Source organism: Diorhabda carinulata, chromosome 12 (genome assembly GCF_026250575.1).
Source record: "Diorhabda carinulata isolate Delta chromosome 12, icDioCari1.1, whole genome shotgun sequence".
Classification (NCBI taxonomy): domain Eukaryota; kingdom Metazoa; phylum Arthropoda; class Insecta; order Coleoptera; family Chrysomelidae; genus Diorhabda; species Diorhabda carinulata.
The window spans coordinates 2,585,943-2,600,481 of record NC_079471.1 but is presented as its reverse complement, the minus strand read 5'-3'; the positions used below and the strand labels follow the sequence as shown (position 1 = coordinate 2,600,481).

General features: G+C 35.6%; 1 protein-coding gene across 1 annotated transcript in view; it reads left to right on the top strand.

Annotated features, from left to right (window-relative positions):
• Nucleotides 1-14,539, top strand: part of LOC130900250 (uncharacterized) — a 136,170-nt gene that overhangs the window by 28,669 nt on the left and 92,962 nt on the right. The gene's annotated exons all lie outside the window — the stretch shown is intronic.

Here is a 14,539-nt window from a genome sequence, read left to right as displayed (position 1 = left end):
TGAAAGGAATTGATAAATATGGCATGGAATGCCCTAATACGAGGTTACGAAACTAAAGATATTAAAAATACCATCATCTTTTAGTAGCACTTGGATTTTCTGGTGCAATTGATAGTCATTCAACATCCATCAAATTCGCCTGATTTAGCCACGTGTGATTATTAATTTACGTGCTCTACGTCGCCCGGCAGAAGATATAGATGAAGCTAAACAACAGATTTATTCAATTTGTGCAGGTTTCGGTTACAGTACATTGATGTAGACTTTTTAGTTGTGACAAAATTTTATTAACAATTATTTACAATCTTTGAGTTAATTTTCTCGCTAGTACTAGATAATCTAACATCTATAATGTCTTCATGAGGTTTACATTCCCTAATGTAACCTCTGATACCTCATACTAGGTGTTTTTTCAGTCTTTTTGCATTTCTTGGTCTCAATAATTCCTCTAGTTGTGGATTTGTGTGTTTTATGATCCTTTCTTGTAAAGTGGGTACTCCCAGATCCATGGGAATGGTGTGATTTGATACACAGCATAGAGCAACTAGTACTCGACGGATTATTTTCGATTGGGATCTCTGAATAATGTTTATTTCAGATTCGGAAGCGCAACTCCACAGCTCTATTCCATATAGGCTGGATGACAGACTTGTAGATAAGGACTTTGTGTTCAAATTAGACTTTATATTTTCAACTGTTAGATATGATGTAGATTAACATAAATAAAATCATTAAAACTGACAAGATTTGTAGTTTTATTTCATATCAAAATATATATCGTCGCCCTCGTATATTTTACAACAAATTGAAATTAAATATCTCAGGTCTTGATATTTTCGAGAGTTTTTAATAGATTGTTGAGAGAAAGTATGAATATCAATGATTTCATACCTTTTTTTCACTTAATTTATAGACAGTAGCTTCGGAAACTTTTGTCAAAATACTATGTACATAATGCAACCACTTCACTAACATCCATATCTTATTATCTGGTCTGAAGAAAGATTTGTTATTACATTAACGAAAAGTCAAATTCTTCCCTCTTACGCTGTAGTATTATGTACGTTTGATTGTCTTCTAGTGTAGTACTCGAATTAATTATGTTGGCGATGACTTTTTTAAAGAGTTTTTTTGTTGTTAGCGCCGGATTTATCCCCCTTAAGTGATCCGATTCTTGTTAAACTCTTTATTTCGAAACCTGAGTATAAGTAAAAGTTTACCATCGGTCTGGTATCTTACAATGTGAGATGTTAACCACCATACTTCGATAAATCATAGATAAATGTCGATAGTTAACAGAATTTAATATTTACGTATTGAAAACAAACTCTAAATACCCAATGAAGTTCGTGTATACGTGGGGGTACCCAAAAATAACCGAAATGTATTACATTACATTACATTTGTCTCAGCGGTGCTTCCACTGTTCGAAACATTGTTTGAACTCATCTTTGGATATGGCTGCAAGCTCCTGTCTCGATCTTTCCTTGATGTCTTCAATGTTTTCAAATCGCCGTCCTTTCATGTCCCTTTTCATGCGTGGAAACAAGAAAAAGTCGCACGGAGCCAGGTCAGGCGAGTAAGGTGCGTGGGGCGGCGTTATTTTTAACCAAAAACTGGCTAACAGTGATGGCTGAGTGTGCAGGTGGGTTTTCATGGTGGAAAAACCAATCACCTGTTTGCTGAACCGAACTCCAAGATATTCCACTGACATTTTCATAGATTCGGGAAGTTGATGGACGTCCAGAGCGAGGTTTGTCATCAATCGACATGTCGCCATTTTTAAATCGAGAAAACTACTCATACACTTGAGTTTTCTCCATAGCATCATCTTTGTAAGCAGTTTTCAACATTAAAACAGTTTCAGCAGCGTTTTTACCGAGTAGAAAACAAAATTTCACAGCGGCACGTTGTTGACTTAAATTTGCCATCATAAAAAAGAAGCAGCAGTTAAACAGCACTATCAAAAACGGTCAACGTAGCACTGAACTGGCTACGAGTTGCTCTAGCGGCAGAAATCAGTACTACAAAAGCTCCACCCATGGCAATGCTATTCCGGTTACTTTTGGGTATCACCTCGTAAGCGGGATTTTTATCCAATCAACTTTCTTGACTGTATAACAACTCCTTCTAATTCCTTTTGAAAATCTATTTTATAGTGTATCACACTGTATATAAGAGGTCAGTTAAAAGTAAAACGTATATATGAATAGATTAAAAAAAATTAATTCATGCTGATTTCTATATTTTTGACCTTTTGAATAGTTAAAAATCATTTTCAAGGTAAAAAAAACCATAATAAGTACGAGTACAGAATTATTTAGTTTATAAATATGGAAACTAATAAATGGTTTTCACACATACGACTCCCAAGTTGAGACACGGTTAGTTTAAGGTCATTTATCACACAATTCAACTCAACCGGTGGATCGCGTGCTATTGTTCTTTTCAAGACGGAAAAGATGCGTGCATGCTAATAGCATATCCTATGTGTACACACAAACAACTTCAAATTGGAATTCATTAATTCACTAGCTCTCGATTTAAGTATAAATACTTGGAAGATATAATTTGAACAAAGTTACTCGCGCTAGAACTAAATGCAAATTCATACGACGACTATTTGCTTTTATCTACAAGAAAACTACAATTATTTTATTTATCTTGAAAGAAATCACCTCCCAGATCACTGCACTTTACACCAAGTGCCTAAAAGTCCGTCCGTTTAGATCGAAAAAAATTTTACGGATGGAAAAACAGAACATCCTACAATCCTTTGTTATTTATACAGTTCCTCATCATATTTCAAGTCAGTACAAAATCTAAACAGCATATGTTTCAAGTTTGAAGACACCACGTTGCTTAGATTTGCTTGGGAGCTATCCATAGTGCTTGTTAACTGAAAGTTTGATCACGAGAAAGCTGTAGGCAAGATTGTGAAGATGTTTCCATCGAGTGTTTCATAGCCATGGATTAAACGTAGGTCTACCATTTCATACCCGAAATGAAAGAACAATCAAAACAATGGACTGAAAAGAAAGAATCGGCTCTACAGAAGGCAAAGACCGTTCCGTCTGCAGGCGTCGGTTTTTAAGGATCCACGTGGGATCAATTTTCATTGACTATCTAGAAAAAGGACAAATTATTAACTTATTGCAACGTTTGAGCAATGGCAATGGTCCAAATTATTCAATTGAAGTTTGATTTGTTACCTCATGCATCCTATTCGCCAGATTTAACCCCTTCGGATCATTTTCTGTTCCCAGACTCGGTGGTCAAAGATTTATCAACAATGATGTCGACAGTTACTGGCTATTTTTAGGAGGATAAGAATCGTTAATCTTATTATAATATCCGTCCTTGTCTCGGTTATTCGGCCCTTCTACAGCAAGAAAAACTCGTATAGGTCCTTTGCCTTTTCTAAATTACTTTTAACTTGCCACTTCTTATCAGTAGTCCGTAGCTTTTTGGTAATTATCTAGATTAGGTTACACCCCTCCGATTTCGTTAAAATTTTAGTAGGTTATAGAGAAAATTATGCTAAATAATTTGATATATATATGTAGGGCGCGGAAATCATCCTTTCACATAGTTTTTCAACTTTGAATTTCCAGAAAAAGAAAACTAATTTGTAAATCATAGTTTAGCTTCGCATGTCTAACCTAACCTAACTTTATCTAACCTAACCTTTAATTTTAACTAAGAATATTGATAGAATATCAATCAATAAACAGTAATAAACAAAAATTCATAGAATCTTATCTTTTTCATGGTCAAACGCGAATAAAAAAAAAACAAATATTGATAGATTTACTAACGGTACTAACTAGCCTAAATTCTCTGCAAATTTTATGTTCCATCATAAAGAAATGAAGAAATACAAATTATTTTTCTTTTTCTGGAATTTCAAAGTTGAAAAACTATGTGAATCAAATTATTCAGCATAATTCTCTCTGTAACATACTAAAATTTTAACGAAATCGGTGTAACCTAATCTGGATAATTATCCATTTTTTTCATATTTTTTGTGTTTTTGTATGTGATAGCAGCAACCCAAATGAAGTCAAAGCTTATTACTAAACGGTTGACTTATTTTAAAGTAGCAATATTACCAGATTTAACTCGTGGCGTCTCAAAATATACAGAGTGGTCCTTGTAATATTTTTTTTTTTAGTTCCAAGTACTTTTTAAATAGAATAATCATTAAATGACGGTGTCTCAATGCGACATACTGTATATTACATAAACAAACGTTATTATTTTTACATACAGGGACAAAAAAAGCAACATAACTTATAATAATTGATTTAATTTTTTCATAAACAATCTGGCAATGCTGGAACTACGTACGTCTATAATAAATTGTTTACTGCATACGCACAAATATTAACTTTTCAATATTGTCAATAAACATGACGTCAATATAAGTACTATTGAAACGTAAAATTTTTTGTGCCTCCCGCTGTGATAAGGAAAATGCATCCCAGTTCTAGCTCAGGTCGTTTTCCTGCTCTTGGATGCATCTTTTCTGATTCACGTCCATTATATCAAGTACTTTTTCTGGTTCAAATTCGTCCTATAGTTCAAATGATTCAGTAAACATCAATCGCTTGTCTTCATCATGATTTTTTGTTGCGTTTGCAGTTTCTTCTTAAGTACTTGATTATCGGTATTATGATACTCCTTACGAACCAAAATTTGGTGTCTTTCCCTCAAATTTCCCACTCTGTTCAAGTTGTTTTAGTTAAAAGTAAGTCTTCGGTCCATTTTTGCGCGTTTATTTTCGTGTTCTGGTCGGATCGGCGGCTTTTCTTTTGTCCATCTTCCACATCCATTTTTTTTGCGTTTTGGAATCTTTTTGTGACCTACTTCACTTGCAACTACCTCATTTCGATTGCGGTGTCTTTGTATTCCTGCTGGGGTTCTTCTGATTTCTCATTCATCACTGCTTTAGTCATCATACAAGACATTTAGACTTTTTGCTTTTACTTTTTTGATTTTTATAGACACCTTCAACATACCTATTTATAAACATTAATAAACACTTCATCTGTGGTTAGAGGACTCTAAATTTTCCTTTTAAACTGCCCATGATATTCTTATACAACGGATTTAATGACAGATATTTTTAATAATCTTAGCAGATGTTGTTGACCTTTGAATTAGTGATGAACAGTTTCCAAAAAAAAAAATGTTTTGCAATATTAGTTATTTTGAATAAATTAATTTGGGCCAGTTCGACAAGATTCCGAGCTTACGTAAATTCAAAACGCGATGGAATCAATATAAATTAATGCTAAACGATAAACAATAGCTATTAATGATGATGAACGGCATAAATGCAAATTAACTACTAATTTACACGATGTAACTAGAGCTGTTCCGGTGTAAACTGATTATTATATATATAGGAGGACGATATTATGTTTTAATATCGATGGAAAAGTGAAGTTGACAGTTTTAGCATTGTTTTTATATAAAAAATATTTAATTTCATACAATATCTTCATATACACATATAAAAATATTTTTGGACCGACTCCAGTGGACTTAACTTGGTACTAAGTCGATCAGTTTAGTTTCTGGAGACCTTGAAGACAAAATTTTTTGTGTTTCATTATAAATTCAAAACGGCTTTTCCTATTTTAATGAAATTTATCATGGACATTAAGTATTATTCGACTAATGTTATAAGAAGCTTTCTGGAAAATACTAATACCAGAAGTGAGTGAATCATGCATTTATCTCTGTTAGTGTGTAGTGCAAACTACGCGAAATCAATTCCTCAAAGAACGATACATTTCAATAAGAGATTCTATCTCCATCTCCATTATATTCTTTGTTTTATGTACAAAAGACTAAACTGGAGTAGTTCGAGTGGTGCCTGCCGTGTGAAGATGTCTATGGATATTGATCTTGAATTTTGAATGTTATAGTGTTCGAGAAAGACGTGCCTTGGTGTAGCTCTTCTTAACTTCAGGTTAGCAGTACCATTATTCCTTCTTTTCCTCGGTACTGGTGTTCGTAACGACCTTAATCAAGTTGATACTCGAGATCTTTCCAATTCCGATTAGCACGATCTTTAATGTGCGATGTTTGTTTATTGAAATATTCCAGTTAATTAGATAAGACAGAATTCTCTTCGATTGTTGTGGATCTGCAGTTTTACCGCATGGAATCAGTCTCCTTTGCGGCTCGCTCTCCTCCACATTCTCACAGGGTTAGTTGAAAAGTGGAAATGTCTACTCTTTTTTGTCCTCGGGGTAGCTCCACGTATTTTATTCCTATTTTCCTTCGGTTATGACGTTTGCGATGACCTTAATCAACTTAAAAGGCTTTCCTACATGACTACTCCACCATATCTTATCTGTTGGGATCATCAGTCTCCTCCAGGGCTCATTTTCTTTCATAATTTTATGGGGTTAGTGGAAATGTCTATTCTTTTTTGTCCTCGGGGTAGTTCCACGTATTTTATTCCTATTTTCCTTCGGTTATGACGTTTGCGATGACCTTAATCAACTTAAAAGGCTTTCCTACATGACTACTCCACCATATCTTATCTGTTGGGATCATCAGTCTCCTCCAGGGCTCATTTTCTTTCATAATTTTATGGGGTTAGTGGAAATGTCTATTCTTTTTTGTCCTCGGGGTAGTTCCACGTATTTTATTCCTATTTTCCTTCGGTTATGACGTTTGCGATGACCTTAATCAACTTAAAAGGCTTTCCTACATGACTACTCCCCCATATCTCATCTGTTGGGATCATCAGTCTCCTCCAGGGCTCATTTTCTTTCATAATTTTATGGGGTTAGTGGAAATGTCTATTCTTTTTTGCCCTCGGGGTAGTTCCACGTATTTTATTCCTATTTTCCTTCGGTTATGACGTTTGCGATGACCTTAATCAACTTAAAAGGCTTTCCTACATGACTACTCCCCCATATCTCATCTGTTGGGATCATCAGTTTCCTCCAGGGCTCATTTTCTTTCATAATTTTATGGGGTTAGTGGAAATGTCTATTCTTTTTTGCCCTCGGGGTAGTTCCACGTATTTTATTCCTATTTTCCTTCGGTTATGACGTTTGCGATGACCTTAATCAACTTAAAAGGCTTTCCTACATGACTACTCCACCATATCTTATCTGTTGGGATCATCAGTTTCCTCCAGGGCTCATTTTCTTTCATAATTTTATGGGGTTAGTGGAAATGTCTATTCTTTTTTGTCCTCGGGGTAGCTCCACGTATTTTATTCCTATTTTCCTTCGGTTATGACGTTTGCGATGACCTTAATCAACTTAAAAGGCTTTCCTACATGACTACTCCACCATATCTTATCTGTTGGGATCATCAGTCTCCTCCAGGGCTCATTTTCTTTCATAATTTTATGGGGTTAGTGGAAATGTCTATTCTTTTTTGTCCTCGGGGTAGTTCCACGTATTTTATTCCTATTTTCCTTCGGTTATGACGTTTGCGATGACCTTAATCAACTTAAAAGGCTTTCCTACATGACTACTCCACCATATCTTATCTGTTGGGATCATCAGTCTCCTCCAGGGCTCATTTTCTTTCATAATTTTATGGGGTTAGTGGAAATGTCTATTCTTTTTTGCCCTCGGGGTAGTTCCACGTATTTTATTCCTATTTTCCTTCGGTCATGGCGTGTGCGATGACGTTTAATCAACTTGATGAGGCTGCCTTCTAATCCTTTGATTAACAGGTTCTGTAATAGATGATTTTTTTGCAACTGAAGATTCCAATTAGTAAGATAAGAAATTTCTTGGTTCCAGAGTTTTAAGTTTCTTTCATTTCCCCATTTCCCAGTTCATTACTTGATGGCTTCTTGGGAAACCTATGAAAGTTTGTGGTTACTCACTTCATAGTAATTTTATTGTTAGCTCCTAGCGAGTTCAGAGACTTAATTTTACAAAATTTCGAGTGCTTGGAAGGCTGCTCTGTTGTCGAATGGAATATATATTGCATTGGTTTATTTGCATTGTGCGCAAAGGGGTTGATTTTTGGGCCCACATAGTCCCATCTATTTTTGTCCATACCAATGAATTCAGTGGAAACTAAATTTCTACATTTACTTTTCGATTGCCGTATATTATCGTAATTCAATAGTTTTTCCAAGCATAATTTGGGGTCTTAGGGTCTTTTATATCTTAGATACCAACGTTGATATTCTTAAAACAATTTATCGTTAAAAAAATGACAAATTTTGATTCAAAATAATTTTTTTTTGAATTTTTCCAAAAATATTCATCAATCCCGTTGAGATTTTTTCCACTTTTTCTGCGACTCGATATTTTCTAATAAGGTGAAACCCCTGAAAATCATAATTGTTTCTTACGAGGGTAATTAAGATTAAATAACCAAGGGAAACCTTAAAATGGGTAACCAATCAATAGAATAGAAAAAAATATATACCGAAACGTACATTTGTAATTATAATTTTTGTATCTTCTCCTAAAAAATCCAAAGAAACTCTATGCTGTTCGCTTTTAGAAATCTAGACTAAAATTACATAATACTTTATTTTTAAACTACGTATATTTGTTTATTAGCACCTTCGATATATTCAAATATTTTTGCTAATTAAGACAACGGCTACACTGGTTTGTCTACAGTAGGATAAACAGCTGACAGTCGTTAATATTTGACGCATGCGTACTTTTTCTAGTCTCGTTACTTATAGCCACAACTTCTACAATAAGCATTTAATGATAGCTATGAAAATATCATTTTTATTTAAAAAAAATAAATTCCTATTGCTACAATTTTATATTTTTACGATTACGAATCTGTCTTTGATAAAAGGGACATGCTGATACCCATTGTACCATTACAGGCTTCACTTGCACGCGCCTACAAGCTCACAAACGTTTCTTACGTTTTTTATTTCCATGTTTTGAAAATTTTGAGGTTATGTGAATTGTTTGTCATTATTGCACATTATTTAGATAATTTTTTGGTTGAAAGACCTACTTCTTTTTAAATTCGGTTCTTTTACGAGTTTAACACGTTGACTGCCAACTACGAGTTATCTCGTACGGTGGTTTACTTGCCATATTTGTGTAGGAACAAAAAATATAATTATAACAATTAGTTCAAATTAACGAAATAAAATAATATTTTATTGTTTTTGGAACTTCTTAAAGCAATCTTCCGCACAAAGGGTTGGCTTTTCTTTAAATGCTGGACAGAAATAACGCGATTTTTCTGCGTTTTTCTGTTTGGGTACATACGGCTTTGTCGGACGCTACTTTTTTTCGGTAGACTCGCTAAATAATGGAGCTCTTGCTGTTAAATCTCTTCTCCAATCAACGCGACGTCGAATTCTTCTCTGAACTTGGTCAGTTTTATTTTAGAAGAAGTTACTTATTAGATTTTTTTATTTCAATTTCTTGCGCAACATATAAATTAGTTTGTTCCACAAGTAATGCAAGAAATTCACACACCACACCAACATTTTCTTGCAACAGAAATAATTCAGGATTTTGTTGCATATGTGTCCACAAATTATCATTCGCATTTGATGTTGCTGTTGGGAAATCATCGACATTTCAGATTCGAGATCAACTTCAGGTTCGGAGACGACGTCATCTTCACTATCACTTGAATTCTCAAAAATCCCGTCTAATTCGGAGTCACTTTGCGTAGTATTCAGTTTCATTTTTAGTCAGCGGTCTTTTCTTAACAGTCAAGTCAAGAAAGACGTAAATGTAATGCACTCGACAATTTCTGGGATACTACTGACGAATATGGACGCGTGTATATGATTTAGAATTTAGAGAAGCGACAGGTAGAATCGTGTCTGCGTACGTATTAACTCCTAGTTGGCTTCCGCGAAGAGCCAACTACGAGGTAACTCGTAACACCTTTTTTTTTTTAAAAAAAAAAACTCTTTTTGATTTGATTTGTGATTTTAAACGGAATTCTGAACTTTGCCGTGTCAGTCAACGTGTTAAAAACCTTTTACTTCATTTTATATTTCAAATATCGTGTAAAGTGACTTATCTATCGCTTGGAGTTGAAATTCTGTCTAGTATCGTATTATCAACAGCGTGTTACTTACGATTTCGAAGCATGACTTTCAGTTTTCCAAGTTTCCCTTTCTAAGTTTCATATCGACTAAAGAAAGTAAAATATAGGGCAGAAATATAACACTTTTTTTCTGTTGGTAGAAAAAGCGTGACTTGGTTTTTATTAATCTCGAACACTTATCGTAACCGCTCCTTAGGAAGTGATTCAAATTACGGTAGTAGTTTCTGAAAACGCTCAAATCGCTTTCATGAAGAATGTGATAACTTCCAACCATGAAATGCATATTTAATCTCTTTTATAAGATAAAAGTTTTGCGCATTCGTGTGTAAAATTATAATCGAAGTCAGTAATTTCGTGATTAAACGTAATTTTAATTTTAAAAATTTCAGGAAATCATTTCCATAGATTTTAATATCAGCAAGGAAAAATCTTGACCTTCTTTGTCAAAGAAAACGATAATAATTCTTTTTGTAAGTCAGTTTGTATATTATGTTTAGCCGCAATTGGTTTCTACTGTTGAACTTTCAGGAATATTTGTTTTTACAGATTTTCAATTATTCTCGCTCTATTTATATTTCAAAACGAGCAGAGAGCCCAATAACAGCAGCAATTTATATTGTTTAATGTTTGTGTTTATCAATCCTTTGTTGATGTTAGTCTGCGGGGTCAAGTGAGTAATTCACTTTCAGCTCCTTCGGCGTTATCTTCGTAATCTATTATCGTTGATGCTGCAGGTTTTCAACCGTTTTCTTATATCTGCTCCTTTTTTATCGTCAGTACTTTTAATTTTTTCATATCTCCCATGATTATAGACGGAAACACGCGCTCTGTAGTCGAAAATCTTTACTATAACAGAGCTGTTCCAGAAATAAACCAACTCCTCCACAAAATTGAACCTACTTTATAATATAACTTCTTTCCATGTTGTGGGAATCTCATTTTTCTTCGACAAGTACATTAATGTGATCAAGAAGGAAATTGGATAAAGATTGTTTTCCATTTGGATGGAATCAGCGCTGGATAACACTGACCAGTTTCGCTGTCCAAAAAAGGTTAGGTTAGGTTAGGTTAGATCTTTAATTTTGATCCATGAACCTTTTCCAGTCAAATATATGCATCAACATCGATTGAAGATCGTTTTCCATTTGGATGGAATCAGCGCTGGATAACAATGACCAGTTTCGCTGTCCTAAAAGACGCTCGCGATCCATAAGGAATGCTGGACGATCTGCTGCAGACTTTTTCGTTAGGTTAGGTTAGGTTAGGTTTGTACCTTAGAATGTCTTGTCTGTTGCTTCCTTTTAGTGTACATTAATGTGGTCAAGAAGGAAATTGGATCTTTAATTTTGATCTAAGTACCTTTTCCAGTCAAATATATGCATCAACATCGATTGAAGATCGTTTTCCATTTGGATGGAATCAGCGCTGGATAACAATGACCAGTTTCGCTGTCCTAAAAGACGCTCGCGATCCATAAGGAATGCTGGACGATCTGCTGCAGACTTTTTCGTTAGGTTAGGTTAGGTTAGGTTTGTACCTTAGAATGTCTTATCTGTTGCTTCCTTTCAGTGTACATTAATGTGGTCAAGAAGGATCTTTAATTTTGATCCATGAACCTTTTCCAGTCAAATATATGCATCAACATCGATTGAAGATCGTTTTCCATTTGGATGGAATCAGCGCTGGATAACAATGACCAGTTTCGCTGTCCTAAAAGACGCTCGCGATCCATAAGGAATGCTGGACGATCTGCTGCAGACTTTTTCGTTAGGTTAGGTTAGGTTAGGTTTGTACCTTAGAATGTCTTGTCTGTTGCTTCCTTTCAGTGTACATTAATGTGGTCAAGAAGGAAATTGGATCTTTAATTTTGATCTAAGTACCTTTTCTAGTCAAATATATGCATCAACATCGATTGAAGATCGTTTTCCATTTGGATGGAATCAGCGCTGGATAACAATGACCAGTTTCGCTGTCCTAAAAGACGCTCGCGATCCATAAGGAATGCTGGACGATCTGACGCAGACTTTTTCGTTAGGTTAGGTTAGGTTTGTACCATAGAATGTCTTGTCTGTTGCTTCCTTTCAGTGTTTTATTGATGTGTGAAGTATCTTATTGGTTGCTAGCTTCGTCATCAGCATTTTCTACATCGAACCTTTCCGAATTAGAAGCAAATATTCCTTTGGCACGCACATTGTTCTTTCCCGAACAATATTTGGAATTGATGGTAAAAATTCGGTATTTAGACCGAGAGACGTTACACAAATAAATCGATTGTGTGTATTTCTGTTTATTGGTTGTTTTTTCAATTACACGAACAAATAACTGTAATAACAAGTACAAAATTTCGTTTCAATTTTAATATCTAGACAACTGCCGCTTTATTTTGTGTATAGCAATGGAAAGTCCAACGAGTTTCCCTTTTGTTTCCTTCTTTTGTTCATCTTTTGCTTGTAGAGAAAATACTGGTTTTGTTTGCAAATTAACAATTTCTCTATTTGTCATGTGGTTTCGAAAAACAAGATTCTGCTAATTGCTAAAACGGTTGATGTTAATAATTATTATACACACGCTATTGAAACTCATAATTTTCGTCTATATTTTTAATGCAAACAAAATAGTGTTCGAGAATATAATGTATAAACACACCGGAAAAAATTAGGAACGGTTAATATACACTGCAGGCCAAAATTTCAAGACCATCGTAATAAAATTGGTGAAAATTATCTACAAAACATCTAAAAACACAATCGATATACTTGAAAACTATCCTTACTAAAAAAGGTTTTAATTAGGTAAACTGATTTTTCATAAAACAATCCTCCTTCACATTCTACGGCTCTTTTCAAAAAATCTCCGTATACGGGCAATCAATTTTTTGATATATCACTTCAACTTTCGCATAAAGCATTCCCCACATTCCTTCTCACGAAGATGAACCGCAATTACGAACGTTTCTATCAAGTTTTTACCGCAAAAGTTCAATGAGATTGAGATCCGGGCTTTGAGGAGGCCAAAACATATTTATTAACGCCCCTTGTGCCTCTTTCTCTCCTAAATATCCTCCGCTTAATTTTTAACTATGCTTGGGATCACTGTCCTGTTGGAAAATGATTCCATCTCCAATTAATCGTCAACTCGATGGAACCGGGTACTTTTCCTTTTTAATCTAATCCCTAGTTCAATTTCTAGTATTGATGAGTAAATGCAAGACCAAGACAGGCTTGCATGCGTGATCTTGGTTTTGGTCTTTCAGCCTCATATGTAGTCTTCGTCCTGCATAGTCCGTTCTTGGTCTTGCAGTCTCATATGTGGTCTTGGTCTTGCATAGTCCGTTCTTGGTCTTGCAGCCTCATATGTGGTCTTGGTCTTGCATAGTCCGTTCTTGGTCTTGCAGCCTCATATGTGGTCTTCGTCCTGCATAGTCCGTTCTTGGTCTTGCAGCCTCATATGTGGTCTTTGTCCTACATAGTCCGTTCTTGGTCTTGCAGTCTCATATGTGGTCTTGGTCTTGCATAGTCCGTTCTTGGTCTTGCAGCCTCATATGTGGTCTTCGTCCTGCATAGTCCGTTCTTAGTCTTGCAGCCTCATATGTGGTCTTCGTCCTACATAGTCCGTTCTTAGTCTTGCAGCGTCATATGTGGTCTTCGTCCTGCTTAGACCGTTCTTGGTCTTGCAGCCTCATATGTGGTCTTCGTCCTGCATAGACCGTTCTTGGTCTTGCAGCCTCATATGTGGTCTTGGTCTTGCAGAGTCCGTTCTTGGTCTTGCAGCCTCATATGTGGTCTTCGTCCTGCATAGTCCGTTCTTGGTCTTGCAGCCTCATATGTGGTCTTCGTCCTGCATAGTCCGTTCTTGGTTTTGCAGCCTCATATGTGGTCTTGGTCTTGCAGAGTCCGTTCTTGGTCTTGCAGCCTCATATGTGGTCTTCGTCCTGCATAGTCCGTTCTTGGTCTTGCAGCGTCATATGTGGTCTTGGTCCTGCAGAGTCCGTTCTTGGTCTTGCAGCCTCATATGTGGTCTTCGTCCTACATAGTCCGTTCTTAGTCTTGCAGCGTCATATGTGGTCTTTGTCCTGCATAGACCGTTCTTGGTCTTGCAGCCTCATATGTGGTCTTCGTCTTGCATAGTCTTGGTCTTGAACTGGCTGCAAGAGTCTTGCATTTTATAATTGATTCTAAAGAGTATAGGTACACAAAATCATCTCATAAAAGCAGTTTGAAATGTATCAAAAATCAAGAACGAGAATATATTATATCAAACGCACTTATCTGCACTAATGGCGCCCGTACAGGATGTGGAATGCGTATTTTTGGAATGGTTGTAATTGATTTTTTTTTAAATGAACTAGGAAGCATTTCCATTCATCTCGCTGGAATCTGTGATAAAGTTAGTGTCTAATTTTTTGTTAAAAATGCAAGACAAAGGCCAGTCTTCATTGTTGGGGCTACCCAGTGTGGCATCATCTTTTCCTGGGCACTGGATCGAACGTTCATTTTGA